Source organism: Symphodus melops, assembly GCF_947650265.1.
Source record: "Symphodus melops genome assembly, chromosome: 7".
NCBI lineage: Eukaryota > Metazoa > Chordata > Actinopteri > Labriformes > Labridae > Symphodus > Symphodus melops.
In genome coordinates, this window is record NC_136697.1 from 14,139,257 (window position 1) to 14,149,217 (window position 9,961).

At 39.3% G+C, this 9,961-nt stretch overlaps 1 long non-coding RNA gene across 1 annotated transcript; it reads left to right on the forward strand.

Annotated features, from left to right (window-relative positions):
* The first annotated feature begins 7,943 nt into the window (after positions 1 to 7,943).
* On the forward strand, positions 7,944 to 9,329 carry LOC306826997. Its single transcript, XR_013779558.1, has 3 exons — positions 7,944 to 8,199; positions 8,304 to 8,418; positions 8,935 to 9,329. It is a non-coding gene; the product is annotated as an uncharacterized lncRNA (long non-coding RNA).
* The last annotated feature ends 632 nt before the right edge of the window (positions 9,330 to 9,961 follow it).

Sequence of the window (9,961 nt, forward strand, 5' to 3'; positions counted from 1 at the left end):
GCAGCATGATGACCTGTAGGGTCCCTGGTAATGCTGAGGGCTCGTGACAGGAGCCTGTCACAGTAAATATCTTCTAGGGCTGGCAGGCTGACACCAATCATCCCACTTGCACAGTGAACAATTTGTTTAAGGAGTGAGATTACCAAACCAGACAGTCAGCGAGCTGGTTAGGATGTTTTAAAAGTGAAGTAGGATGTGACCGTCTAAGGTCAATTCTTTTAATTTTTTTAGGAAGTGGAAATGTTCTTGCTTTTTAAAGATGTTGCTGGTTTTAAGTGCCAGCTGAGATCATCTGAGATATATATGTAAAACCACCATTTTAACGAGCTTGTTGTTAATGACGATGGGTTTATGGAGTAACTTTTACCGTCTAAAACCAATGACCCCTTAGTTTTGGAGGCGCTCACGATTAGATTCTTTGCTTCACTCCTCCTGATAAAGTTTTGTACCTCTGATCTGTAGTGTGATTCATGATTTGAGTTGATGAGTCCTCGGACAGTTTTATCATCACTGTATTTTACAAAAACATTATCATGATGTGAAGCAGTGCAGTCACAAAAACACAGGGAGAACAGCAATGGGTTTAAAATACAGCCTTGCAGTGACAGACAATCTCCGATACGGACACTTTGATGTCTCAGAGTCAAGAAACTAAAATCCATTCACAGATAGCGTCACATAGAGCATGGGGAAGGGATAATGATGTTAAAAGCAGAACTATCGTGAATGTCTTATATGTAGTCTTTAAACAAAACATGACTCCACAAAAATGATGTTCCAAAAGTTTTCTTTGTGTGGATGATTTTAACAAAACAAGGAAGAAAATATGTTAAAAATTGGTTCTGCAAGCTCCGTTAGCTTAGCTAGATATCCAAGGACACTATGAGTATAGCGAGTTGTATGAATGGAATACACTATGAATGGGGGGAAATTTTGATTGACATATATGAGCTGCCATGCCCACACACTCCTGACAAATGACCGTAGCTTCAAAATTAGCTTTTTTTGCAATTTGGCCTGATAACAATGTTTTTTGATTGTAATAAATGTTTATTTTCACTCAGATTTGTGGGGATGCTTAATGATAAATTCCATTTTTAATATCACATGTGAATTTTAAATATTTCAAGTCAGGTATTCATGGGCTTTAAATTTAATGAACAGTCTTTTTCTCTCTAACAAGCTGAATGTCTCCACCACATTGGAGTGCTATTATCACAAGAATAGTTCATGATTTCAATTGCACATGTCCCCCTGGCTTCTCCTGCCAATAATAAGTCAAGGATTCAAGTACTCCATCAGGCCACACTCTGCCCAGCCTTCAACTGAAACTGGTGGACTGCCCATTTGAGAAAAAACATCACCGAGCACCCTAATATAAATGACTTGTGTAATTAGTAAACTGCAAATTATGTTATGGTGACAAAGTATTATCTATCTGTATTATGTTTAGGGGCAGCATTTCTTAGAGTTAATAAAAAGCTATGATTATATAAACACACTGAGTGGCTGTTGCAGGGAGAGCCAAGCAAACAAAGTGCAAGACCAGAGTCCAGGGACCAGAGCGACACTCGCATCAAAGGGTGGAGAGGGGAAGATCCTGATTTAGTTCAATAAATATACATTGACATTAAATTGTATGTCTGCAAGTTTGAAACACTATAATAGTTTGAATAATGTTGTACAATTTTACTTACATGTTCAGTATTGACCTTTATAACAACATTTCCCTGTAATTTAATCAGATAATACCAGACAAGAAAGAAGCAAAGAGTTGCGCATATTGATCGTATGCAATGAAAGATCCTCTCCACAAACATGGAGCCTGTATGGGTGTAGTTGGATGGTTTTGGAGCTAACTTTGATTTCATGTTCATTGGTGCATTTAAGATAGGAAACTGAAAACCAAGAGAACTGATTTGAGTTTTAGAGTAAGATGGGCCTTTGAACCCAAAAGGTCGAGGCCACACTCCCCAATAAAAGGAAAAAGGATTCCTTACCTCCCTCAGACCTAAAAACATCTAACATTCAATGTATTTACAGTTTGAGAACCTTTAAAACATGGTAATATAAACAACTTCAGAGGGTAAAAAAGGGAAACCCTTTACCAGAGTTTTCTTTGATCATTATCACAGAGATTTAATGTTTCGTTTTAGGCCTCATTTAAACTCTTAGCAGCTGCTTGGAATCTATACTGCCATGTCACTCAACAATCAATATGTCTTACACACTCACACACTAGTTCACACAAACACTTGCACACTCCCTGGGAGGAATCGCTCTTATCGGGAAACATCAGATCAGGCAGATACACTTGAATGCCTATTGGGGCCAGATTGACTCACAGTGAGGGGACGCAGGATCAATGTTTTTGCTTGAAAGCCAAACTCCTTCTGTTGTGTGTCTGATGAGTTTTAGTGTGTGTGTTTTTTTTGACTGCCCAGCCAGCTGTCTGCTTATTCATGGCATATTAACGTAAAGATGGTGTTGTAGGGAAGAGGGACCAGCAGTGGCAGGACGGGCCGAGTGCATCCATGGACTTGCCTGACAAGAGAGGCCCCTGGTGGAGCTCCCCCACTGGGCTTAGGAGACAAAGACAAGTGGCTGTTTCCAAACACGGGCCCCTCTCACCACCCAGAGGTCAGGAACTTAGAATAATCTAGCCAGTGCAGGAGGGACCATGCTTTCTCCTCCACGCACACACAAGAACACAGACTCATTTAGGCATTAAGGCTTTGATATGACCCTGCTTAACCCAACAGAGGAGTGAATGGCGGGGTGTCAGGGGGTTGGGAAGAGAGGGCTTTAGGCTGAAGGTTTCTAAGGTTGGGGGGTCTACATGGGCAGAAAGACAAAAAAGCAGTTGTGGCGGGGATAAAAAGGGGCAATCATTGGACATGTGCTCGACAGACAGGGAACAGACAGAGTTAGTTTGTGCAGGGCTGTTTCAAGACAGAAACATGAAGCAGGAGGTTGCGTTATAGACTGAATGGACAGTAAGATCAAAGCAGACAAATAAATGGAGAGATGAAGAGAAGGAGAGACCTTGCCGCAGTGCGTGATGAATGAAATAAGCGGTCTAAAAGGGACACAAGCTCTTTGATCCCTCCTTTAATAATATTCCTGGAGCACGGCGTCTATTGAAATGCCATCGCCAAAGGGAGACAAATCAGTGACAAGTAGACACAAAAATCAATTCTTATGTTCGTCAGCTGCCTGTGAAGAGACATGTCTGGTTTTTCAACACTTTTGGAAGCACAACGTCAAACAAGTAGCCTTTTTTCAGCACTGTAGAGTCTATATTATCCAAGGCTGTATGACAGTAAATCTCTTAACCTCACAGTTGACTGTATTTTCATGGAGAGCAGAAGAATGTCCGCTGTAGCCTCAGGGTTGCTGTTGTTGTATTTTTGCCACTGTAGACCACAGGGCTAAATTTGGATGACTCTCTCAGTAACTGTCAAGCTCAGACTGTCTGTTCACTCACTGCAGGGGAAGTATGCCATCTAGTGGGCTGGTATGAAGGTTCACAAAGACAATGAAACTACAGAGGAGATCATCATGTACTTCAGACACTCGAAGGGGGAAAGAAGAAATGATTAATTCAAATTAGAAAGATCCTACATATTTTTAAGTCTCAAAAGATAAGCTTTTATAAGTCTCTGACAATAATTAATCAGGAAATGTTAATGCAGTAACTGTTATTTAAGTGCCCTTCTCAAAGACAAACATTTAAGACATAATATTCATTCTTCTTTGCTATTCTTGACAAGAGAAAGATAATCGGATTAAGATCATTAATCTCTGTCAGTTAAATACATTGTTAGACAAGTTTTAATCCTCCGTGGAAGTCATATTTTTGTTTCTGTTTGTATACAGGATTATTCAAAGAGATAGAAGGTGTTTATTCGTGATAAGAGAGTTTTTGCCACCTACACCCAAAACCAAACAGCTGTTTAGCTTTATAATTAATGCTAAGCTAATGACTATAAGCTTTGACCCTCAGGCCTACAGATATCAAACAGAGTGAAGAAGAACAAAACACAAATACAGGATGGTTAGTTACTTTTTTTTCATATAAGATTAATTGTTATCAACACAAACTTTGCTTTAATAGGAAGTTGTGGACAACTGTAATCTCCTCTTTAACACCTTAGACCAGTGCTGCAGTACTTTAAACAAAAGAAAGAATCAGCCCTTTCAATGCTCACAGCACAAAGCACCAAAGAAAGAAGTGTCCACCACCGCCTAACTAATCGACCCATTTTACCAAATCTAAGGAGAGGGCTGGACAATTTGCTGTCTATAATGGCACTGGCCTAAGGAGACGGGTTACTGAGGCGGTGAAACCCCTCTCCTTCTGAAATGATCGTGCTGGATCAGCTGTGGTATTGCGCGTCTACCATCCATGAAGAAGTGCGGGCCCAAGCGCAACCATAATTAAAGCACTTATTGATTAGACTTTACGTGCTCCTGCGTCCTCTGGACCGTGAGCCAGAGGCACGGGGCGGGCCACTCCATCTCACTATGCTAATGTCTATGGTAATACAGCCCCTCGGTTTAAGTCGATTATTGACGGCTTGCCTAAATGGACGGTTGATCCACAATTGAGGCTTTGTGCTGATGGTCAATAGAAAGGAGATTGCTACCGGGGCAGGAGGTCAGTTTCATTTCTACTCCACCGCTTTTTAGGAATGAATTGGAAATGACTTTGTTAATTGAAATATTAATTGGAAAGTAAATGACATTTCACAACCCGAAGTGGGATTTCTGCTCATCCCCTGGTATTGAGTAGAAATGTACAAGATCCATCTATACAGTTCCCTGGGGAACCAGCCAGAGACCCTCATTTGTTGGGGATCAACTTCTCACTGGTTTCAGTTAGGCATATATATATATTTGCACTGTGTTTTTTCTTTTTCTTTTTTTTTGTAAAATAAGCGGCAACCACAATGGAGAAGTTAGGAAAAGTGGCCACTTGAGGCTGCCTAGAAAAATTAGTCAAACATCTCCAATAGGCTCCATATTCAAATGCACAACTTCACAGCAGAATGAAACATGTTTAGAGGTTGAAGTCATAAACTTGATTTCAACAGTCTATAACAGCATAGTTGTGTAATTGGTTAAAAGTCTGCCTTCTGCCTGAATTTAGCCTATTATACCAATAAATCAAAAGGGCATGCACATGACATCTGTCAATCATTTACAGGCCCTGTCAGCACTGGTGTGTCTGATCAGACTTAAAGCTGTTCATTTGCACATACCAACATCCTTGTTTGTGTTGTTCTCTCATGTATGTCACTCTGGATAAAATCATCTGCTAAATTCAATGTAGAAATTGTAGATTTTTTCTAAAAGCCTACAGTATACTACAGTATAGGGACAGAGATAGGATCATACACAAATAAAATCCTGAGGTAAAAGAAAAGAGCAAGACACAAAAGGAAAAATGGTATACCTCTCCTGCTGAAACGTGGAACAACAATGTTTGATGTTTGATGGACTTGTGGGCACTGTGGGTGCTGGGGGCAAAGCAGAACATCATGCAATCACTGCAACAAAGGTCGGTGTATTGATCGGTGCATATGTCTCCACTGTTACATATCAGAAACATCTCTGCTCTTTCCAACACGACTCAGGCTCTTAAAATGACCTGAAGTGCACTGCTCTTTTCCCCAGACAAACGTTTGACTCGTCACGTGGCAGCTTCAACTGCTCACAGACTCAAACACCCAGACACACACAGCTCTTCGTTGAAGTTTTCTGTCTGTTTTTCTGACTCCACATGAACTTTTCAATGTGTGTATACAGACAGAAATGAGACAGCGGGAGGTAATCAGGTTGTCAGATCACATAATTCTCAGAAAAAAGGGACAGAATCATATCTTTATCTTTCAAAATGAATCAATACAGCTTTTCATTGTTGGATTAAGGATAGAGCTAAACCTTGATCTGTCTGGAGCTGGTTCTTTATTAAACAGCGAGAGCAGACAAAGTCAAATATATCCATCTGATGAGACACAGTTTTAATTAGTACGCTCATTGAGACATGCCACTCACATTGTGTCTCTGCCTGTAGGTGTGTGTTTGCTTTTCACCGTGTATCATCTGGTGAAGAATTTCATATCAAGAAACACTCCTCTCCGCCTCAGCCTGATCCTAAAAGCACCATATCTAATGTTTAAGACTGGCATGAAAGATTCATAGAGGATACTACGATTTTGTATGTGTGAATCATGCTAAGTTGGAGCAAATTGAGTGTGATCAGAAAGTTGTGGTTTTAAAAAGAAAAGTTTGGTTTCAGTATCGTTTGCTTTTCTCACTTATGCTGTTTGCTGGGTGCCGTAAAGTAGAGTCTGTAAAACAAAAACCATATTGATCGCAGCCTTAAAATGTGCATCCATACACGTTATAAACCTGTTCTTTAGCGTGCCCTTGTGTGCATGTAGCAATGTGCTTTTCATTCCCACCTAGACTCAATATCAGTTGCCCTGGACAACAACTAATGAATAACAGAGAAACGAATAATCCAGCCAGGCATTTCTGCTCTGACAAACAGGTTGCCAAAGGAATGATAATGATGAGGCTGGAATATACATGAAGAGTGTGGAGAAGTGTGTGTGTGTGTGTGGGGGGGGGGGGGGATTTTTCTCTGCTTACCTTTGTGGGTTTGTGTATGTTCTATGTTTTATAAAATGTGTGTATTGTGTGTGTTTGTATCCTTCTTGCAGGTTTTCAGCTGTTTTAATGACCGGACACTTGGGACGTCAAGCGCTTGTGTGTCTTGGGATTTGCTGCTGTTGACAGAAGGACTCAGGCGGAAGCAAACATTCGTTTTCGATCCTGACAGCAGGTGGACAGCCAATCAGGTGTTCATGTGTTTGCTGTCAATTTTGAGTTGGTAAAATGATGTAGCAAAGTTCCCTTTTCTTAATACTACATTTCTTTTCTCTCTCCTCATCGTTCTCCACTTAACTACAATAGGAATACCACTTTCCAATCTCGCTCCACCAGCATTTCCATAAATTGTATTTAACTTTTCAATCCCCTGGTAGTTAAAGTTCAAGAGTTGTCTTTCCAAAAAACACAATCTCACTTCTTGGAAGTTGATAGGTTAACATAAAACTGAGTAAACTATTCTGTTTTTATCAAAAGCGGCTTTGATATAAGACCCCATGTTGGTCAGATCATACGATTGACAACATGCTAAAGAATTCACTTTTAATTAAATATTCACAACATATGATAGATCTTTAAAGTAAGAAGGATATTTTTTCACTTGTGGACATTTACAAAAAAAGATCAGCAAACAGATAAGTCATACCGTTTAGTCCACAGGGGGCGCCAACATCAACACAAACCAAAAGTTCTTCACAAGACCTTTGAATTAAGGCTGCAATAATCAGTTAAAAAGTCTTCACAGTTTTTTTTTTATGACTAATTGATGTACTTTGTCATCGTCTATCTTCAAATGTGTGAATTTGAATATCAAAGTTCACCAAAGTTCCCCAACAGATTGACTTTTTTTCCATGAAGAAAGTCTAAAGGTCAGACTTATTCCACAGCACTAATATCTAAGATGGTTGTATTCAATAGTATGACACAAGCACTCTATATATCGTTTATCATAGTAAGTCAGTGAAAGAAATACCACGAGACCTGAGTTAACATTTCATAGAAAATTCAAACCTCCTTTCCGCTGTCAAACTGTTAAAACTTTTAGTGGCTCTGGAGACACGTTGTGGTTTTTAGAGTGAGTGTAAAGGAAAGCGTTGCGATGTTGTGTATGCATGCACACACCTCTATGAACATGTGTACTTACGAGTGACGCTTCAGTTGTAATGGTTAAGTTGTGGGCTGGTTTGTGGTGGAGGCTACGTCCCCCACTATAGCTCATAAAGGTTGAACTCATTGCTTCCTCCTCAGTTGTCCTCCTGCTTGTATATAAGAGACACAATATCAACTTGAATGATCAGAAAGACAGAGAGAATTTTGATAAATGGTAAAGCGACTGACACTCCGCACCCGCTGCATGAGCAAGACTGAGTGATCCAGATTAGATCAATTTGTACTCAGAGATACAACAACAAGCGACTGAAGAAAAAAAACAACGGCACATTTTTCTTTTAAAGATGAGATCCAGCTTGCTGTCAGTCGCTCTTCTCTTCTTCACCACATGGTCCAGCCTGGTCAATGCAAGTAAGTTCTGTCAAAAATATGTAAAAAACGTTTGATTGTGAGTTTGGCAGGATAAATGAAGAGTACTTAAGAGTTCTTTCTCTTTTTATGTCTGCCATTTTCAGCCCATGGACCGGTAACAAACTGCTGCGAACAATTGTCCACCACCAGAGTCCCAATAAACAGAATTATGAATTACACCATCCAGTCTGGCGGCTCCTGCCCAGTCAAAGCCATAATGTAAGTGGTCCAGCACTTGAACAGATTTAAAAGTTGTAGTACATATTTTGAAAAAAATGGTGCAAACTAACTCCACAATTCTGAACAGGCCTTTACAGGCATGTATCAATGCAGACAGCTCCCACGTCTGTGATATTTCTGCCATTACAACAACTCACTATTTGTTAACAGAAATTATTTTTTATTGCTCTGGATATTTGAGAATTATAAATACAAACAGAACATATAACAGCAATCTTTTTTTTTTTAGAAAGTGTCCCTGCAGTTGAGGTTAATCTAAAATCCAAACTGTCGACAGTTTTCATTGGAACAGCTATCTATTTTCAAGGAAATAGAACCTTTGAAAACATATTGCAATGAGCCCACCATTTGCATTTGCCTAGATATCAATACACGATTTGCATGGATTCATAGCATTTAAAGATTTTAGCTTATTATTTAAGAAACTAGTGTTTATTCAGTGATGTTAATTTATAAGTACAAACGTTTCTTTAACATGTCCAAAATCATTTGCAGATTCCAAACAAAGACTGGAAAAAGACTGTGCTCCGATCCTGAAACTGACTGGGCTATAAGAGCAAAGCTGAAGGTGGACGATGAAACAAAAGCAATGCTACAGCAGAGACAGAATGAAGGAAGCGGATCAGCAATTACCATCACCCCAGCCGTGGCCAACACATCCAACAGGGTCAAACCTGAGAAAGGCAGGAATGGGAGGAAAAGACGGGGGAAGAAGTCCAAAGGAAGGAGGAGGGGTCAAAGGAAACGTGTGTAACACAACTGAAAGTTACCACAGACAACAAACATTATTCTTCAAACAAACAAAACAACAGACTTTATACATTTTTATTGATCATTAAATATTCTGTTATATTGAACTATATGTTAACCCAAGCTAGTTGTCTAAAATGTGTTTGTCAATTAAAAACTATTATATGTATCTGTTCCGTGACATTTCATAATAAAGTATATTTGACTAATAAAAAAGTGTCCATGTCATGTATGAATGAAAAGAGTTGAACATTTCACAGGTGTTGGGGGATTATATTGTGTTACACTAAAAAAAAATGACAACAAGGAAACCAACTTGGACCAACAGTTACAATAACAAAGTTAAGTTAAAAGACAAACATCCCAGAGACAGCTGTCATCTATGCTGCTTACAAGTTACCCAGACATGTTTTGATACATATGACTGGATGTCAACATAATAATTTGGATCATGATCATCAGTTTAACTTTGAAAGGTGAAAAATAGAAAACCTTTGCCTTTTTTAACATTTGGTAATTGCAGGACAATAATATGGATGGCATTGGTAACTCACATCGACAGCTCACAATGTTCACAACTGTAATGATGTGTTTGAAAAACAGTTTTTTCGGGTTATGATTTCCTGGTCATAACATGGGACATGAACAGGTCCCAGCTGGTCCAAAATGTCCAGTGATTGAAATGTAGTATTCCTGTGTAAACAAAGCTAACATCAGCTAAAACTATATGACTGCCTATTCCACATTATCAGATTGAGAATATCTTTGTTAT